Here is an 8,508-nt window from a genome sequence, read left to right as displayed (position 1 = left end):
TTAAAACAGCTGGTGCTAGTTGAGTTGCTAGGGAGCTGCGTACAAGTCAACTAGTTAAAACAGCTGGTTCTAGTTGAGTTGCTAGGGAGCTGCGTACAAGTCAACTAGTTAAAACAGCTGGTGCTTGTTGAGTTGCTAGGGAGCTGCGTACAAGTCAACTAGTTAAAACAGCTGGTGCTTGTTGAGTTGCTAGGGAGCTGCGTTCAAGTCAACTAGTTAAAACAGCTGGTGCTTGTTGAGTTGCTAGGGAGCTGCGTTCAAGTCAACTAGTTAAAACAGCTGGTGCTTGTTGAGTTGCTAGGGAGCTGCGTACAAGTCAACTAGTTAAAACAGCTGGTGCTTGTTGAGTTGCTAGGGAGCTGCGTTCAAGTCAACTAGTTAAAACAGCTGGTGCTTGTTGAGTTGCTAGGGAGCTGCGTTCAAGTCAACTAGTTAAAACAGCTGGTGCTTGTTGAGTTGCTAGGGAGCTGCGTACAAGTCAACTAGTTAAAACAGCTGGTGCTAGTTGAGTTGCTAGGGAGCTGCGTACAAGTCAACTAGTTAAAACAGCTGGTGCTTGTTGAGTTGCTAGGGAGCTGCGTTCAAGTCAACTAGTTAAAACAGCTGGTGCTTGTTGAGTTGCTAGGGAGCTGCGTACAAGTCAACTAGTTAAAACAGCTGGTTCTAGTTGAGTTGCTAGGGAGCTGCGTACAAGTCAACTAGTTAAAACAGCTGGTGCTTGTTGAGTTGCTAGGGAGCTGCGTACAAGTCAACTAGTTAAAACAGCTGGTGCTTGTTGAGTTGCTAGGGAGCTGCGTTCAAGTCAACTAGTTAAAACAGCTGGTGCTTGTTGAGTTGCTAGGGAGCTGCGTTCAAGTCAACTAGTTAAAACAGCTGGTGCTTGTTGAGTTGCTAGGGAGCTGCGTACAAGTCAACTAGTTAAAACAGCTGGTGCTTGTTGAGTTGCTAGGGAGCTGCGTTCAAGTCAACTAGTTAAAACAGCTGGTGCTTGTTGAGTTGCTAGGGAGCTGCGTTCAAGTCAACTAGTTAAAACAGCTGGTGCTTGTTGAGTTGCTAGGGAGCTGCGTACAAGTCAACTAGTTAAAACAGCTGGTGCTAGTTGAGTTGCTAGGGAGCTGCGTACAAGTCAACTAGTTAAAACAGCTGGTGCTTGTTGAGTTGCTAGGGAGCTGCGTTCAAGTCAACTAGTTAAAACAGCTGGTGCTTGTTGAGTTGCTAGGGAGCTGCGTACAAGTCAACTAGTTAAAACAGCTGGTGCTTGTTGAGTTGCTAGGGAGCTGCGTTCAAGTCAACTAGTTAAAACAGCTGGTGCTTGTTGAGTTGCTAGGGAGCTGCGTTCAAGTCAACTAGTTAAAACAGCTGGTGCTTGTTGAGTTGCTAGGGAGCTGCGTTCAAGTCAACTAGTTAAAACAGCTGGTGCTTGTTGAGTTGCTAGGGAGCTGCGTTCAAGTCAACTAGTTAAAACAGCTGGTGCTTGTTGAGTTGCTAGGGAGCTGCGTACAAGTCAACTAGTTAAAACAGCTGGTGCTTGTTGAGTTGCTAGGGAGCTGCGTTCAAGTCAACTAGTTAAAACAGCTGGTGCTTGTTGAGTTGCTAGGGAGCTGCGTTCAAGTCAACTAGTTAAAACAGCTGGTGCTTGTTGAGTTGCTAGGGAGCTGCGTACAAGTCAACTAGTTAAAACAGCTGGTGCTAGTTGAGTTGCTAGGGAGCTGCGTACAAGTCAACTAGTTAAAACAGCTGGTGCTTGTTGAGTTGCTAGGGAGCTGCGTTCAAGTCAACTAGTTAAAACAGCTGGTGCTTGTTGAGTTGCTAGGGAGCTGCGTACAAGTCAACTAGTTAAAACAGCTGGTGCTTGTTGAGTTGCTAGGGAGCTGCGTTCAAGTCAACTAGTTAAAACAGCTGGTGCTTGTTGAGTTGCTAGGGAGCTGCGTTCAAGTCAACTAGTTAAAACAGCTGGTGCTTGTTGAGTTGCTAGGGAGCTGCGTTCAAGTCAACTAGTTAAAACAGCTGGTGCTTGTTGAGTTGCTAGGGAGCTGCGTTCAAGTCAACTAGTTAAAACAGCTGGTGCTTGTTGAGTTGCTAGGGAGCTGCGTTCAAGTCAACTAGTTAAAACAGCTGGTGCTTGTTGAGTTGCTAGGGAGCTGCGTACAAGTCAACTAGTTAAAACAGCTGGTGCTTGTTGAGTTGCTAGGGAGCTGCGTACAAGTCAACTAGTTAAAACAGCTGGTGCTAGTTGAGTTGCTAGGGAGCTGCGTTCAAGTCAACTAGTTAAAACAGCTGGTGCTAGTTGAGTTGCTAGGGAGCTGCGTACAAGTCAACTAGTTAAAACAGCTGGTGCTTGTTGAGTTGCTAGGGAGCTGCGTACAAGTCAACTAGTTAAAACAGCTGGTGCTAGTTGAGTTGCTAGGGAGCTGCGTTCAAGTCAACTAGTTAAAACAGCTGGTGCTAGTTGAGTTGCTAGGGAGCTGCGTACAAGTCAACTAGTTAAAACAGCTGGTGCTTGTTGAGTTGCTAGGGAGCTGCGTACAAGTCAACTAGTTAAAACAGCTGGTGCTAGTTGAGTTGCTAGGGAGCTGCGTACAAGTCAACTAGTTAAAACAGCTGGTGCTAGTTGAGTTGCTAGGGAGCTGCGTACAAGTCAACTAGTTAAAACAGCTGGTGCTTGTTGAGTTGCTAGGGAGCTGCGTACAAGTCAACTAGTTAAAACAGCTGGTGCTAGTTGAGTTGCTAGGGAGCTGCGTTCAAGTCAACTAGTTAAAACAGCTGGTGCTAGTTGAGTTGCTAGGGAGCTGCGTACAAGTCAACTAGTTAAAACAGCTGGTGCTAGTTGAGTTGCTAGGGAGCTGCGTACAAGTCAACTAGTTAAAACAGCTGGTGCTAGTTGAGTTGCTAGGGAGCTGCGTTCAAGTCAACTAGTTAAAACAGCTGGTGCTAGTTGAGTTGCTAGGGAGCTGCGTTCAAGTCAACTAGTTAAAACAGCTGGTGCTAGTTGAGTTGCTAGGGAGCTGCGTTCAAGTCAACTAGTTAAAACAGCTGGTGCTAGTTGAGTTGCTAGGGAGCTGCGTTCAAGTCAACTAGTTAAAACAGCTGGTGCTAGTTGAGTTGCTAGGGAGCTGCGTTCAAGGCTACTAGTTAAAACAGCTGGTGCTAGTTGAGTTGCTAGGGAGCTGCGTTCAAGTCAACTAGTTAAAACAGCTGGTGCTTGTTGAGTTGCTAGGGAGCTGCGTTCAAGGCTACTAGTTAAAACAGCTGGTGCTAGTTGAGTTGCTAGGGAGCTGCGTTCAAGTCAACTAGTTAAAACAGCTGGTGCTAGTTGAGTTGCTAGGGAGCTGCGTTCAAGTCAACTAGTTAAAACAGCTTGTGCTAGTTGAGTTGCTAGGGAGCTGCGTTCAAGTCAACTAGTTAAAACAGCTGGTGCTAGTTGAGTTGCTAGGGAGCTGCGTTCAAGTCAACTAGTTAAAACAGCTGGTGCTTGTTGAGTTGCTAGGGAGCTGCGTACAAGTCAACTAGTTAAAACAGCTGGTGCTAGTTGAGTTGCTAGGGAGCTGCGTTCAAGTCAACTAGTTAAAACAGCTGGTGCTAGTTGAGTTGCTAGGGAGCTGCGTACAAGTCAACTAGTTAAAACAGCTGGTGCTTGTTGAGTTGCTAGGGAGCTGTGTTCAAGTCAACTAGTTAAAACAGCTGGTGCTTGTTGAGTTGCTAGGGAGCTGCGTACAAGTCAACTAGTTAAAACAGCTGGTGCTTGTTGAGTTGCTAGGGAGCTGCGTACAAGTCAACTAGTTAAAACAGCTGGTGCTAGTTGAGTTGCTAGGGAGCTGCGTACAAGTCAACTAGTTAAAACAGCTGGTGCTAGTTGAGTTGCTAGGGAGCTGCGTTCAAGTCAACTAGTTAAAACAGCTGGTGCTAGTTGAGTTGCTAGGGAGCTGCGTACAAGTCAACTAGTTAAAACAGCTGGTGCTAGTTGAGTTGCTAGGGAGCTGCGTTCAAGTCAACTAGTTAAAACAGCTGGTGCTTGTTGAGTTGCTAGGGAGCTGCGTTCAAGGCTACTAGTTAAAACAGCTGGTGCTAGTTGAGTTGCTAGGGAGCTGCGTTCAAGTCAACTAGTTAAAACAGCTGGTGCTTGTTGAGTTGCTAGGGAGCTGCGTACAAGTCAACTAGTTAAAACAGCTGGTGCTTGTTGAGTTGCTAGGGAGCTGCGTACAAGTCAACTAGTTAAAACAGCTGGTGCTTGTTGAGTTGCTAGGGAGCTGCGTTCAAGTCAACTAGTTAAAACAGCTGGTGCTTGTTGAGTTGCTAGGAGCTGCGTTCAAGGCTACTAGTTAAAACAGCTGGTGCTAGTTGAGTTGCTAGGGAGCTGCGTTCAAGTCAACTAGTTAAAACAGCTGGTGCTAGTTGAGTTGCTAGGGAGCTGCATTCAAGTCAACTAGTTAAAACAGCTGGTGCTTGTTGAGTTGCTAGGGAGCTGCGTACAAGTCAACTAGTTAAAACAGCTGGTGCTTGTTGAGTTGCTAGGGAGCTGCGTACAAGTCAACTAGTTAAAACAGCTGGTGCTAGTTGAGTTGCTAGGGAGCTGCGTTCAAGTCAACTAGTTAAAACAGCTGGTGCTAGTTGAGTTGCTAGGGAGCTGCGTTCAAGTCAACTAGTTAAAACAGCTGGTGCTAGTTGAGTTGCTAGGGAGCTGCGTTCAAGTCAACTAGTTAAAACAGCTGGTGCTAGTTGAGTTGCTAGGGAGCTGCGTTCAAGTCAACTAGTTAAAACAGCTGGTGCTAGTTGAGTTGCTAGGGAGCTGCGTTCAAGTCAACTAGTTAAAACAGCTGGTGCTAGTTGAGTTGCTAGGGAGCTGCGTACAAGTCAACTAGTTAAAACAGCTGGCGCTTGTTGAGTTGCTAGGGAGCTGCGTTCAAGTCAACTAGTTAAAACAGCTGGTGCTAGTTGAGTTGCTAGGGAGCTGCGTACAAGTCAACTAGTTAAAACAGCTGGTGCTTGTTGAGTTGCTAGGGAGCTGTGTTCAAGTCAACTAGTTAAAACAGCTGGTGCTTGTTGAGTTGCTAGGGAGCTGCGTACAAGTCAACTAGTTAAAACAGCTGGTGCTTGTTGAGTTGCTAGGGAGCTGCGTACAAGTCAACTAGTTAAAACAGCTGGTGCTTGTTGAGTTGCTAGGGAGCTGTGTTCAAGTCAACTAGTGCTGCATTCAAGTCTGGTCCTATCTCGTATATTTTACTTTATTCTTAGCAACATTTCATGAGTTTAACAAGGAACAGACATTGAAATTGGTTTTTGAATATTCCTTGAGGAAATGGAATATATGTGAGAATGGGGGGGAATGAGAATGGACTGGATGAAGCAGAAGGCTGTAGATGAAGGATCCAGGGGGAATGAGAATGGACTGGATGAAGAAGAAGGCTGTAGATGAAGGATCCAGGGGGAATGAGAATGGACTGGATGAAGCAGAAGGCTGTAGATGAAGGATCCAGGGGGAATGAGAATGGACTGGATGAAGCAGAAGGCTGTAGATTAAGGATCCAGGGGGGAATGAGAATGGACTGGATGAAGCAGAAGGCTGTAGATGAAGGATCCAGGGGGAATGAGAATGGACTGGATGAAGCAGAAGGCTGTAGATGAAGGATCCAGGGGGAATGAGAATGGAATGAATGAAGCAGAAGGCTGTAGATGAAGGATCCAGGGGGAATGAGAATGGAATGAATGAAGCAGAAGGCTGTAGATGAAGGATCCAGGTGGGAATGAGAATGGAATGAATGAAGCAGAAGGCTGTAGCTGAAGGATCCAGGTGGGAATGAGAATGGAATGAATGAAGCAGAAGGCTGTAGATGAAGGATCCAGGGGGAATGAGAATGGAATGAATGAAGCAGAAGGCTGTAGATGAAGGATCCAGGGGGGAATGAGAATGGACTGGATGAAGCAGAAGGCTGTAGATGAATGATCCAGGGGGAATGAGAATGGAATGAATGAAGCAGAAGGCTGTAGATGAAGGATCCAGGGGGAATGAGAATGGAATGAATGAAGCAGAAGGCTGTAGATGAAGGATCCAGGGGGAATGAGAATGGACTGGATGAAGCAGAAGGCTGTAGATGAAGGATCCAGGGGGGAATGAGAATGGACTGGATGAAGCAGAAGGCTGTAGATGAAGGATCCAGGGGGAATGAGAATGGACTGGATGAAGCAGAAGGCTGTAGATGAAGGATCCAGGGGGAATGAGAATGGAATGAATGAAGCAGAAGGCTGTAGATGAAGGATCCAGGGGGAATGAGAATGGACTGGATGAAGCAGAAGGCTGTAGATGAAGGATCCAGGGGGAATGAGAATGGACTGGATGAAGCAGAAGGCTGTAGATGAAGGATCCAGGGGGAATGAGAATGGACTGGATGAAGCAGAAGGCTGTAGATGAAGGATCCAGGGGGGAATGAGAATGGACTGGATGAAGCAGAAGGCTGTAGATGAAGGATCCAGGGGGAATGAGAATGGACTGGATGAAGCAGAAGGCTGTAGATGAAGGATCCAGGGGGAATGAGAATGGAATGAATGAAGCAGAAGGCTGTAGATGAAGGATCCAGGGGGGAATGAGAATGGACTGGATGAAGCAGAAGGCTGTAGATGAAGGATCCAGGGGGAATGAGAATGGACTGGATGAAGCAGAAGGCTGTAGATGAAGGATCCAGGGGGAATGAGAATGGACTGGATGAAGCAGAAGGCTGTAGATGAAGGATCCAGGGGGGAATGAGAATGGACTGGATGAAGCAGAGGGCTGTAGATGAAGGATCCAGGGGGAATGAGAATGGACTGGATGAAGCAGAAGGCTGTAGATGAAGGATCTAGGGGGTGGAGTCTGTAGAGTTTGGCTTGGAGTCTCAGGTAGATACCATTGTCAGGCCATGGTAGTGATGACAATCCCCAAAAACAAACCTCCAACTTAGTCTGGAGAGGAAGTGAGCTGTTCTGCACTGAAGGTGCTGAATGGTTGGCGGTATAGTTGAGGTCGTACAGATGTATGTATGAGATGCCCAAGGAGTGAACCAAACTTAAGTTTCAATGTGGTGAATTATAGGGGTTCTCCCACAGTTTCAATGTGATGAATTATAGGGGTTCTCCCACAGTTTCAATGTGATGAATTATAGGGGTTCTCCCACAGTTTCAATGTGATGAATTATAGGGGTTCTCCCACAGTTTCAATGTGATGAATTATAGGGGTTCTCCCACAGTTTCAATGTGATGAATTATAGGGGTTCTCCCACAGTTTCAATGTGATGAATTATAGGGGTTCTCCCACAGTTTCAATGTGATGAATTATAGGGGTTCTCCCACAGTTTCAATGTGATGAATTATAGGGGTTCCCCCACAGTTTCAATGTGGTGAATTATAGGGGTTCTCCCACAGTTTCAATGTGATGAATTATAGGGGTTCTCCCACAGTTTCAATGTGATGAATTATAGGGGTTCTCCCACAGTTTCAATGTGATGAATTATAGGGGTTCCCCCACAGTTTCAATGTGATGAATTATAGGGGTTCCCCCACAGTTTCAATGTGGTGAATTATAGGGGTTCTCCCACAGTTTCAATGTGATGAATTATAGGGGTTCTCCCACAGTTTCAATGTGGTGAATTATAGGGGTTCTCCCACAGTTGCAATGTGATGAATTATAGGGGTTCTCCCACAGTTGCAATGTGATGAATTATAGGGGTTCTCCCACAGTTTCAATGTGATGAATTATAGGGGTTCTCCCACAGTTTCAATGTGATGAATTATAGGGGTTCTCCCACAGTTTCAATGTGATGAATTATAGGGGTTCTCCCACAGTTTCAATGTGATGAATTATAGGGGTTCTCCCACAGTTTCAATGTGATGAATTATAGGGGTTCTCCCACAGTTTCAATGTGATGCATTATAGGGGTTCTCCCACAGTTTCAATGTGGTGAATTATAGGGGTTCTCCCACAGTTTCAATGTGATGAATTATAGGGGTTCTCCCACAGTTTTAAAGTGATGAATTATAGGGGTTCTCCCACAGTTTCAATGTGATGAATTATAGGGGTTCTCCCACAGTTTCAATGTGATGAATTATAGGGGTTCTCCCACAGTTTTAAAGTGATGAATTATAGGGGTTCTCCCACAGTTTCAATGTGGTGAATTATAGGGGTTCTCCCACAGTTTCAATGTGATGAATTATAGGGGTTCTCCCACAGTTTTAAAGTGAAGAACCCCTTATCCTTTTAGACCAAGGTCTCAGAGCCGGTAGCTATGTCACAGTGGGACGCTGGACTATCGCGGCCTAGCGTCTGTGGACTTGGATTTAAGTAAAGTCTATGTAGAAGGTGAATGCCGACAAGAAAGAGGTAAATATGGGGCTGTTTGAAAGGGGATCGTGTAAACATTGCTCAATTGTTTTTACAGGCAACATACCGTGAATCCTATGTGAAAGAAGTTTGAGTGATAGAGATCTGCTGAAGTCATCATCCTTGTCCTGTTCCCAAAGTGTCACATTTAGCATCTGAAC

Source organism: Oncorhynchus keta, chromosome 25 (assembly GCF_023373465.1).
Source record: "Oncorhynchus keta strain PuntledgeMale-10-30-2019 chromosome 25, Oket_V2, whole genome shotgun sequence".
In the NCBI taxonomy this organism is placed as follows: Eukaryota; Metazoa; Chordata; class Actinopteri; order Salmoniformes; family Salmonidae; genus Oncorhynchus; species Oncorhynchus keta.
This window is presented reverse-complemented; position numbering follows the sequence as displayed.